Source organism: Chironomus tepperi, unplaced genomic scaffold (assembly GCF_022539635.2).
Source record: "Chironomus tepperi strain 1889 unplaced genomic scaffold, CSIRO-AGI_Ctep_v1 contig_174, whole genome shotgun sequence".
NCBI lineage: Eukaryota > Metazoa > Arthropoda > Insecta > Diptera > Chironomidae > Chironomus > Chironomus tepperi.
In genome coordinates, this window is record NW_027226296.1 from 371813 (window position 1) to 380880 (window position 9068).

Genomic DNA, 9068 nt, shown 5'->3' on the forward strand with positions numbered 1-9068 from the left:
TTGTGTCATTGGGTTTGCATTTAGAACATTTTTGGCACAATTTTCTGCAACATCTGGAATTGTGTCGATTATTGAATGTAAGTTCTTATAGAAAAGACGCATCCAGGGGGATAAAATGGGGTTGGAGTCTCTCCTGATCGAGAAAATTTTTGTATGCTCACATCCGCACTATTTTTAATCTCTTATTTGATTTTTCAGTAACATTTTACACAACAAGTGCTTCATCATGCTTCATTACAACCATACTGAACCACCCAAAAAAGCAAAACTTACTCAACTTGATCTATGAACATGACAAACTAATAATGGATAATTACAATATTTTACTGAATTACGAACAAATTCACAAAACTACAAAATACAGCTTCATATTTTTCTGGATACTTGCAACTGGAAGTGCTTTAAGTTTTTACTACTCCATATTAATTTCATATCCAGAATATTTAATTTACACAACACAAATTCAAATCCCAAATCACATTATTTACATGCAAGCATTTCAAATATTCATTTTCTTGCGAGGAATCGAGTTACGACTGCAACTACTTAGGTCTTGTGACTTTGAGGATGTAAAGATTAAGCAGTGTTTGCAGAACATTTTTGACATTTATAAGGAACTTTATAAGTGCTTAGGAATGACGTGCTTTTTGTGCTGTTCAAATATTTTTATGATTATTCTTATCAATGCATACTGGTTGTTCCTGATGTGCTTTAATTTTAGTCAATCATCTTTGCTGGGTGAGTATCTAAGAAGCACTTCTTACGCTGCACAAGTCGGACAATCGATCCTAAATCAGGCCGTCTTAATTCTGACTTGGTGCCGGATTCAGTTGAAAGCCGATGCCTTTCTCAATCAAGTCAAGCTCTCAATTCCTAACAACTTTCAGACTCACTTCCGATGATCATTCCATCAGCATTCATAATTTTCATGCTATCACTAATGCACGAGCGAATTAAAACAGAAACAAGAAAAGTGATTTCAAAGATAATTGCAGCTGAACATAATGATGGAAAAGAGGAACTTCTTACAATGATGCTCCATCTGAGACAATTCCCGAAAATCCTTGGATTCTTTCAAATTGATTTTGAAACTTCTAAACAAGTAAAAGTTCCTTTTTTGTCTGATTTGAGATGGAAAACTTTAAATTGAATTTATTTCTTGTAGATTGTCAACCAAATGCTGCAATTTTTGGTGATTCTGTTCCAGTTTAGGTTTAGTGAAGAGAATGGAAAGTAATAAATTTGAGTAATTGAATAAAAATTGCAATTTATTGACCAAAAGTGTAGGAAAGTTTTACAATGCATTATATAGGCGTGGAACTCACTTTTTGCAGCTTAATTAATCCTTAGAACTAAGCAAGAGTTGCAACCGATTCATTTTTGGACGGTTTATGTCGATTTTGACTTTTGGAACCAAGAGACATCCTCAATTCCCATCAAAAATCAATTAACCCCACCACACAATGATTATCATTGAACATTCTACTTCCTATAAGTACCTACACATCTCATATTTCCCATTAACAAAAGCACATCTAAATGTTGTGGCATATCCAACAAAAGAGTCCATTAAGAGTTCAAATATCGATTTATGAAAAACGAGAAGCAAATCCATTCAGATTCCAAAAATAACAGATTGATTTTTATGATAATCAGCATGTAACAAAGAGTCAATGAACTTGCTTCTTCTATGTTCTAATTTCTGTGGCTTAACAAACAAAAAATGAATTTAGTTTTTCATTTCCTTGCGGCGCCATTTAGAATGGATTTTTTGTGCCTTTATGTTTGCTTGCTAATATATCCATCAAGTTTGTTCTTTTACGCATCAAATGATCCTTTTTTGCTAAGTCTGATTCGTGGGAAGATATGGACGTTTTTGGAATTTTAAAGTGGTGTTTTTGGATGAATCAGAATTAAGAGAACTGAAAATTCGAGATTCTTTGGAAGGATTTCAATTTTATTTTTCGGATGATTTGATTCCGAGCAGCACAAACTGAACAAGGCTGCGTCTAGAATCCGTCAAAGTTGAAAATGGATTTATATGGCTTTTACTTGTCTGTCACATAATGGCTACTTTTTAATGTTAATAAAAGCATCAATGACAACACCAAACATCAAAAGTCTTTTAGTTGATCCAAAAACCAGAACATGACCAGTGTGACTCTAACTTGTCCCCGGATTCGATTTAAAACCCGGTATATTAATTCTTGACTGTGTATCTCGATGATGATACACTTGATAGCTGATAGATTACCAGTCAAATTTTTCGGGAATCTGGCATGGAGCCGGTTTTAAATTGAATCTGGTACCAAGTCAGAGTCAAGTCTGTTTAAGACTAGATTCGATTTAAAACCAGCTTTTTGCCAGAGTCAAGCCGGACAATGGCTAGATTTTTGATCGATTAACCAATTAGTGCTTTTCTGGAAAGCCTTGTTCGATTGTGTTGCTCGGGAATTCAAAGTATGCCTAGTTACATTTCTATCAGTTGAACGGTCTATCACCCTCAGGATACACCTTCATAAATTAGCATATCCTACTTTTTACATACAAATCTAGTTCTTTCCTTCAATTTCCCCCAAAATAAAGTTCTAGTTCCTTCAATTTCATTCTCAAACATATCAGCAACTTACAGCAATAAGAAAATAGTATCTGCAACATTGTTTGTTTCCTTCTTCTGCAATCTCCCAATTGACTCATAAATATTGAATATTTAAACGCTTTCAGAATTTTTAATGAGCTTCAAAGTGATAGTGATGTTGATGCATTTGGCAACTTTACATTTACATGGCAGAGAACAGAAAGGAAGTGAGATAGAATGTGATAAGTGACAATCCGATAATGGTCTCACGTCCTTCCAATTAATTAGTTTAGTTGAGTGAAGGAATGGAGTATTGATGGAGATAGCAGGGATGGAGTTGGTGAGGTTGGGGATTTGGTGTTTTTTATGGAAGTAAGTTCTCAAAAAGCTCTAGAAAATTGAAAAATTGATTTAAAAATGGGAACTTAACCCTTAGCGTCACCGCTGGCGTGTAACATGATGATATAATTTAGTATGTAGATTCAATAGTAATGCAAATTTAATTTGATTCTATATTGCTTCAGTTCAATAGATAACAACTATATGGACTAAACCAGTGGTGCACAACCTTTTATTTTTCGTGGCCCATCTTGTTGGTATGTCCCGATAGAAATCGCATACTGCATGCGATTCACGATATTTTCAAAAAAACAGGGCCGCGACACACAGGTTGCCCACCCCTGCACCATACTAATCAGCAAAAATTCATCACCCATACAAGCTTTATCAATCAAAATCTCATCAAATTTATTCAAACTCTCACGATGACCTACTTGAAATTGTTGGTCAATTTATTCATATGATAAATGCATTAAAAGCTATTTCCAAATCAACATGATGAAAAGTACTTTCGCCGACATCATTAACATAAAAATACAATTTATCATTCTACGCATATCAACCCCATTCCGAGAATATTTTACGATCAAGTGCCTTTACCCGAAAAAATAAACTTTCGCGGTAGCACATTGTAAACAATGTTTGAATGTGTTAAACTGTCCATCATTATCGTTGTTCATTAATTTGGCTATGTTGTTAAGTACCAAAAAAGGCATTTCGTAATGACTTGATGCGTCAATCAACAGTAAAGTGGTTATGGGAGGGCAATGATAGATGTCGGGCCCCTTTATCTGACAAACTTTTACGTGTATACATAGGATTTTAATTAAAATGAGTTCTTTTTTTACATCCACTTCCTTTTTAACTTTCCGGGTTGTTTTTTATATCATTTCCGATATTCTCTCACACAATTCGTATCCTGGGAGGCAATGAGCGTGCTTTTGAGAGGAGAGTAAGGTGAGATCGACGTTTATGAGCCCGAGCAGGCAAAGAGGATGCTTTCGTGGAACAGGAAAACCACTTTGGAACCTAAAAACGGACTCCTTGTCTGTTAATGAAGCATGCTCAGCTACAAATGCTCACGAGTCCTAACAAGCAACGTGCATGCTTCTATGGTACAGAATTGACTACGGTACCTAAAAGCGGTCTCTTTGCTTATTAGAGGAACAAGCTCATCTAGTATATTTAAGGAAAATAAGCTTTCAAGAGCATGTTCGCTGCCTGTTAGCGAAGCGTACTCATTTAGTACATTTAAGGCTAGCAAGTCATCTAGAACATGTTCTCTGCCTATAAAAAAAGGATGCTCATCAAGTACATTCAAAGACAGCTAGCTATCAATTCATACTCTTTTCCTGTTAAGGATACACCAACTCACATCACAAACGACTTACTTCCCCTAAAGCATTCACATTTGAAACAGAAAAAAATAAAAAAAAAAGTTTCAATACGTAAATAACGATGATTATGTAGATATAGGATGAGAATTTACAAAATGTATATATAACCATTATCTTCTACTACATCTCCGTATTAGCAACAATGAAAAGCCAATTTCAATTGTGACTACTTCTTGTTATACGACACAGTATAATGGTCATAAAAAATTACGCACAATAAGTAAGTCATAAAGTAATCCATTCTGTATTTTTTTATGTGATGGAGAGACTTGGAATAAAATGTGAATTAAGGAATGGCTGGAAATATTGTTAAATGAAAATTAAGGAATAAAATATTAAAAGACTGGTTTATGGATCGTATGAAGAAAATGGGGATTTAAGTGCTGGAGAGTTTGATGGATGAATCAGGATTTTGTGTGTGGTTGTTTGAGGGTTTTGAGGGTTATAGCACTCAGGAGCATTAAGCACAAGATTTTAGCATTTGGGGGATTTAGAAAGTTGAAGTCTGAGAGCGGAGCTGACCAAATGTCAAGTGTATGGCTTCTTGTGGTATCCCTTGTTACTACCAGAGCTCTAAATCGACTTGAATTCTATATGAAGTAGTGTCGACTCGAGTCGAATTTTCCATACAAAATCCGAGTAAAGTTCAAGTTTTGGTTCCTACTAAATGCACAGTTAAATGCGCCAAAGCTCTCTTCCTCCTTCCCCTTTAAAGCATTTTTGACTACAGTCATGTATAGCACCCAGGATGAATTTTGAAACCCCTTCCAAATTATTGACCAAAAACTCAAATTTAGGTCAATTCTCCTGATCTAGTTGCATCACATTTGCCTCCCGGACCTTACTTCCAAAAACTACAATTCCTCCTACACTTAAAGACATTTTCTCTCAATTTCCAATTCTATATTAATGCTTAAATGCATCACTTTATTTAAAAGTACAAAAGTACTCTAACAAATGCATCATAAATCATAAAGTTTTTTTGTTTAAATTCAAAAGCAATTGAGCTATCAATCATTGAAACTTTTAAAGTTTTCTCTTCTTCTTGCTTCTATAAAATTGATCAATTTATCTTCATCAGAACTTTTGTGAAAACTTGAAATTTGTTTTAGTTTTGTAATTCAATACTTGTACATGTATGATGAAAATTAGTTGGTGATCAAAAGTTATGGAAAATTTGAGGATTGACGGTGATGTCTAAAAGTTGGGTAGACAGTGAATGGCATATGAGTGCACTGAGGGCTGTTTTGGGTCATTTTGAGGTCAATAAATGATATTTTTTTGGGATATTGACTTACTAACGTCGCTGGTCGTACAGACTAGCTGTTATCTCTCAATTGACATCTAAAACTGGCTCTGACGCTGGCTTCCCTGTACCGATTGTCAATACCAAATGACTTGTCTGGAAAGCGTCTTTAAAATAAATGATATTTGCTGACATTTTCATTAGAGCTCGATGTAGACTCGGATATTGTATGGAAAAATTGAATCAAGTTGACTTCGATATCCGACTTTCTTAAACTTCTTAATGGACGACCCTAAAAATAGTGACTTTTAAAATATCTTAATCTGTGGCTTTTTGTGGCATACCAAGAATCAGGGACACATCCAAAAGATTGTACAAAATACAATAAATTTAGAGAATATTTTGAGATTTCTTCCAAAAAAACCCCAGCAAATTAAAGAATTTTGTTCAAAAGTTTAGAGTTGGAATCTCTAAACCAAGAATACACACATTAAAGTCACTCAAAAACAATTACAATATATAGAACATCCTATAAATCCAACAACAAATTCATCTTCCTACACAAAATCCCCTAAAAATAATGTTCCTTCATCGCATCGATTTAACTGTCCATTTAGCTCAATATTTTATTGATTTCGTGCTGCTTACAATCTCTAGAAGAATGTTAAGGATAGAAAAAATGAAAAATTCCATGAATAGCACTAAATAAAAAGAATAAAAACACATCGGACGACATCGTTGAGGCGTTAAGAATGAAATGGGAAAGAATATGCGAGAAATAGGTCAACAACTTTCCTTTCTTGATATAAATTTATATCATATAATAAAACACTTAGTTAAAGTGTACGGATTTATTCTTCGTTTCCGCTGATTTAGCGTCATTCTTTCATGAATTTTATTTTGCAATATTTTCGTCATCTGGTTGGATTTTTGTTGAGGAATGTACGGATAGCTGGTTTTTGTGAGGATAGTTTTGGAATTGCTTTGGTTTGTCTTATAAATATGCTTCAAAATTGCAATTTAGTCTATAATGTAGACCTAATATGTACCACAAGTTGAATACTTCGCTGGCCGTACAGATCAAGTGTGATTTATTCAGTCAGTGCATCAAAAGTTGATTATCGACCCAAAATCCGACACCAAATTAGAATTACGCCGGTTAATGAATCCAAAATCAGACAGTAGGCCGGCGTGACACTGGCATGGTGTCGTATTCGGTCTAAAATCAAGCTTGGTCCAGATTAGTTTAAATTTCTTCAAAATCTGGCTCCAGGTCGACGTGACTCTAATTTGGTGTCGAATTTTGGACCGAATACGACACCATGCCAGAGTCACGCCGATCTAGTACCTGATTTTCGATTGATAAACTGGCTTGCGATATTCATGTAAGCTACCATGAGAATTGAGACATCATCTTCAATTATAGATTGAGTCGAGTCGACTCGTGTCGACTTTTCCATACAAAATCCCAGTTGAATTCGAAATATGATTCAAAAAACGTGACCAAGAAGGTAGATGTAGATGAAAATTTGCTTTTTATTTTTTGTTAGTTTTTGGAGAAATACTTATAAATTTAAAAGTTTGAAGCAGTTGTAGGCAAAAACTGCTTTATTTTTTATTAAAAATTCTCAACAAGTTTCAAGTTTTTGCCATGTTTATTAAGAAAAATTCTTGACAAACAAGGCAAATTCGGATTTAAGAAAGTTTATAAAAATTATATCCTCAAAAGCTCTGAATCCAACTGTAGGGGAAGTTAAGAATTTCTATGGAAATTTTCAAGCAAGTCTTCAAAGATTTTATTTAATGAATTGAAAAAAAAATTAAAATTCCAAAAAAATCACTCATAAGCTAACCATTAAGGAGCATGTTCGCTTATTACGTAACTCGATAAATTGACTGATTCCCCCTCCCCTCTCCGTAACAAAATCTCCATTGAAACAAATTAGCATTGTTTGGGGCATAACAAAACATCAACCCTCAACCCTCATTTCAACTTCTCCTAAGAGCATTGTTACGCAACAATGAACAGCCCCAATAAGCATATCCCCTCAAAAAACTACTTAATCTTCAATGGATCAGTATTTACTTAGTTACTGACTAACTTACTTACTTACTGACAATATTGTAGCATCAATAAAATGCAGAGCTTACAATACAGACATTTAACTTTATGACAATTGCATTAACGACTATGATGAGATGTCTGCAAAATTATATTTTTTTTTTGAAGAGCAACAAAGCAGTTAAATTTAATTAGAGGATGCAATGACTTTACCAAGACTTTCTAGAGTGCAGATGGCTTTTGGAATTGACAATGAACTATGGTGAAGAGTTAAAGGCTTTTGACTTGAGATTATGATTCAATTTGTGTGTCTAAAGTAAGATGTTACTGAATCGGAAGTAGATACAGACTGGGGTTCGGTCAAGAAGCTGCAAGTCTGCATTTCCAGCATTTTATTTGCAATTGCCTTCATTTTTCCGCATTTTTTCGGCTACATCTTATGGTTCATTCAAATCTGCAGGTCTCGCAATTTTTGGCTGAATTCCCTCATTTCTGGATAAACCTTACTAATGACTAGATCGATACATTCAGTTGCATGCAAGTTTCTAACTCTAAAATGCTGTTTCTATAGCAAAGTCAATCAAAAACTCAATAAAAAGCGCTAAAAGCTTCCCAATTCATAACTTCCACAAGAACTAATATCTAAATACTTACTTCTTCATCCATTCTCATCTTCAAGTAATTTTCACATTCACATCAACCAAGCAGAAAGATAAAACGTAATATATCCTTATATTGTAAGCTTTTATAAACATACCACATGTTCATAGATTCCATCAATATTTGCAATGGATGTAACTAAATGCGCATTTTTATTACTCTCACCATAATCCACGCCCAGTGTTTTAAAGCAAACTCCCCATTTTAAGTCATTCGATACAGAATAAGATGACAATTTTAATTGTTCAGTGAACAATTGCTGTGTAAACAAGCTTTTAATGTGTTTGACAAATCTTTCATTGCTTTTCAATAAAAAAAATGCTAGTTGTAAATAAGAAGGATTGAAGGCAGAATAGAAAACATCTGCAAATATTCTCATGAGACATAAATGTTCAATTTAATGCAAGTCCAGTTTGCTTTTGAGGATTGAGAGAGGCTTGAGTGTTGTGTTGGAAGTTCATATGCTGATAATGATGATGATTGGTTTTAAAGAGGCGATTAAAGCTCTAGAAATACAGGACTTCAATTTACAGCCATTTGGAGGTCATTCGAAGTTCAGAATTCATTTTGAATCCATATAGAGCAGTTAGACATCTACTGGTGTCAAGAAGAATCTCAAAATTGACCAAAAAAGTCTTTTTAAGGCGCTGATAAGCCTAAATGAGCTGTAGGACTTAAAGTCATGTAAGATAACTTCCTCAAACGGGAGGACAGATCGATTGAGAGTCTTGTTCTTCCTTTTATGAGGCCTGAAGTTGAGTCCTTCATTGTTATCTCGGAGTGGAC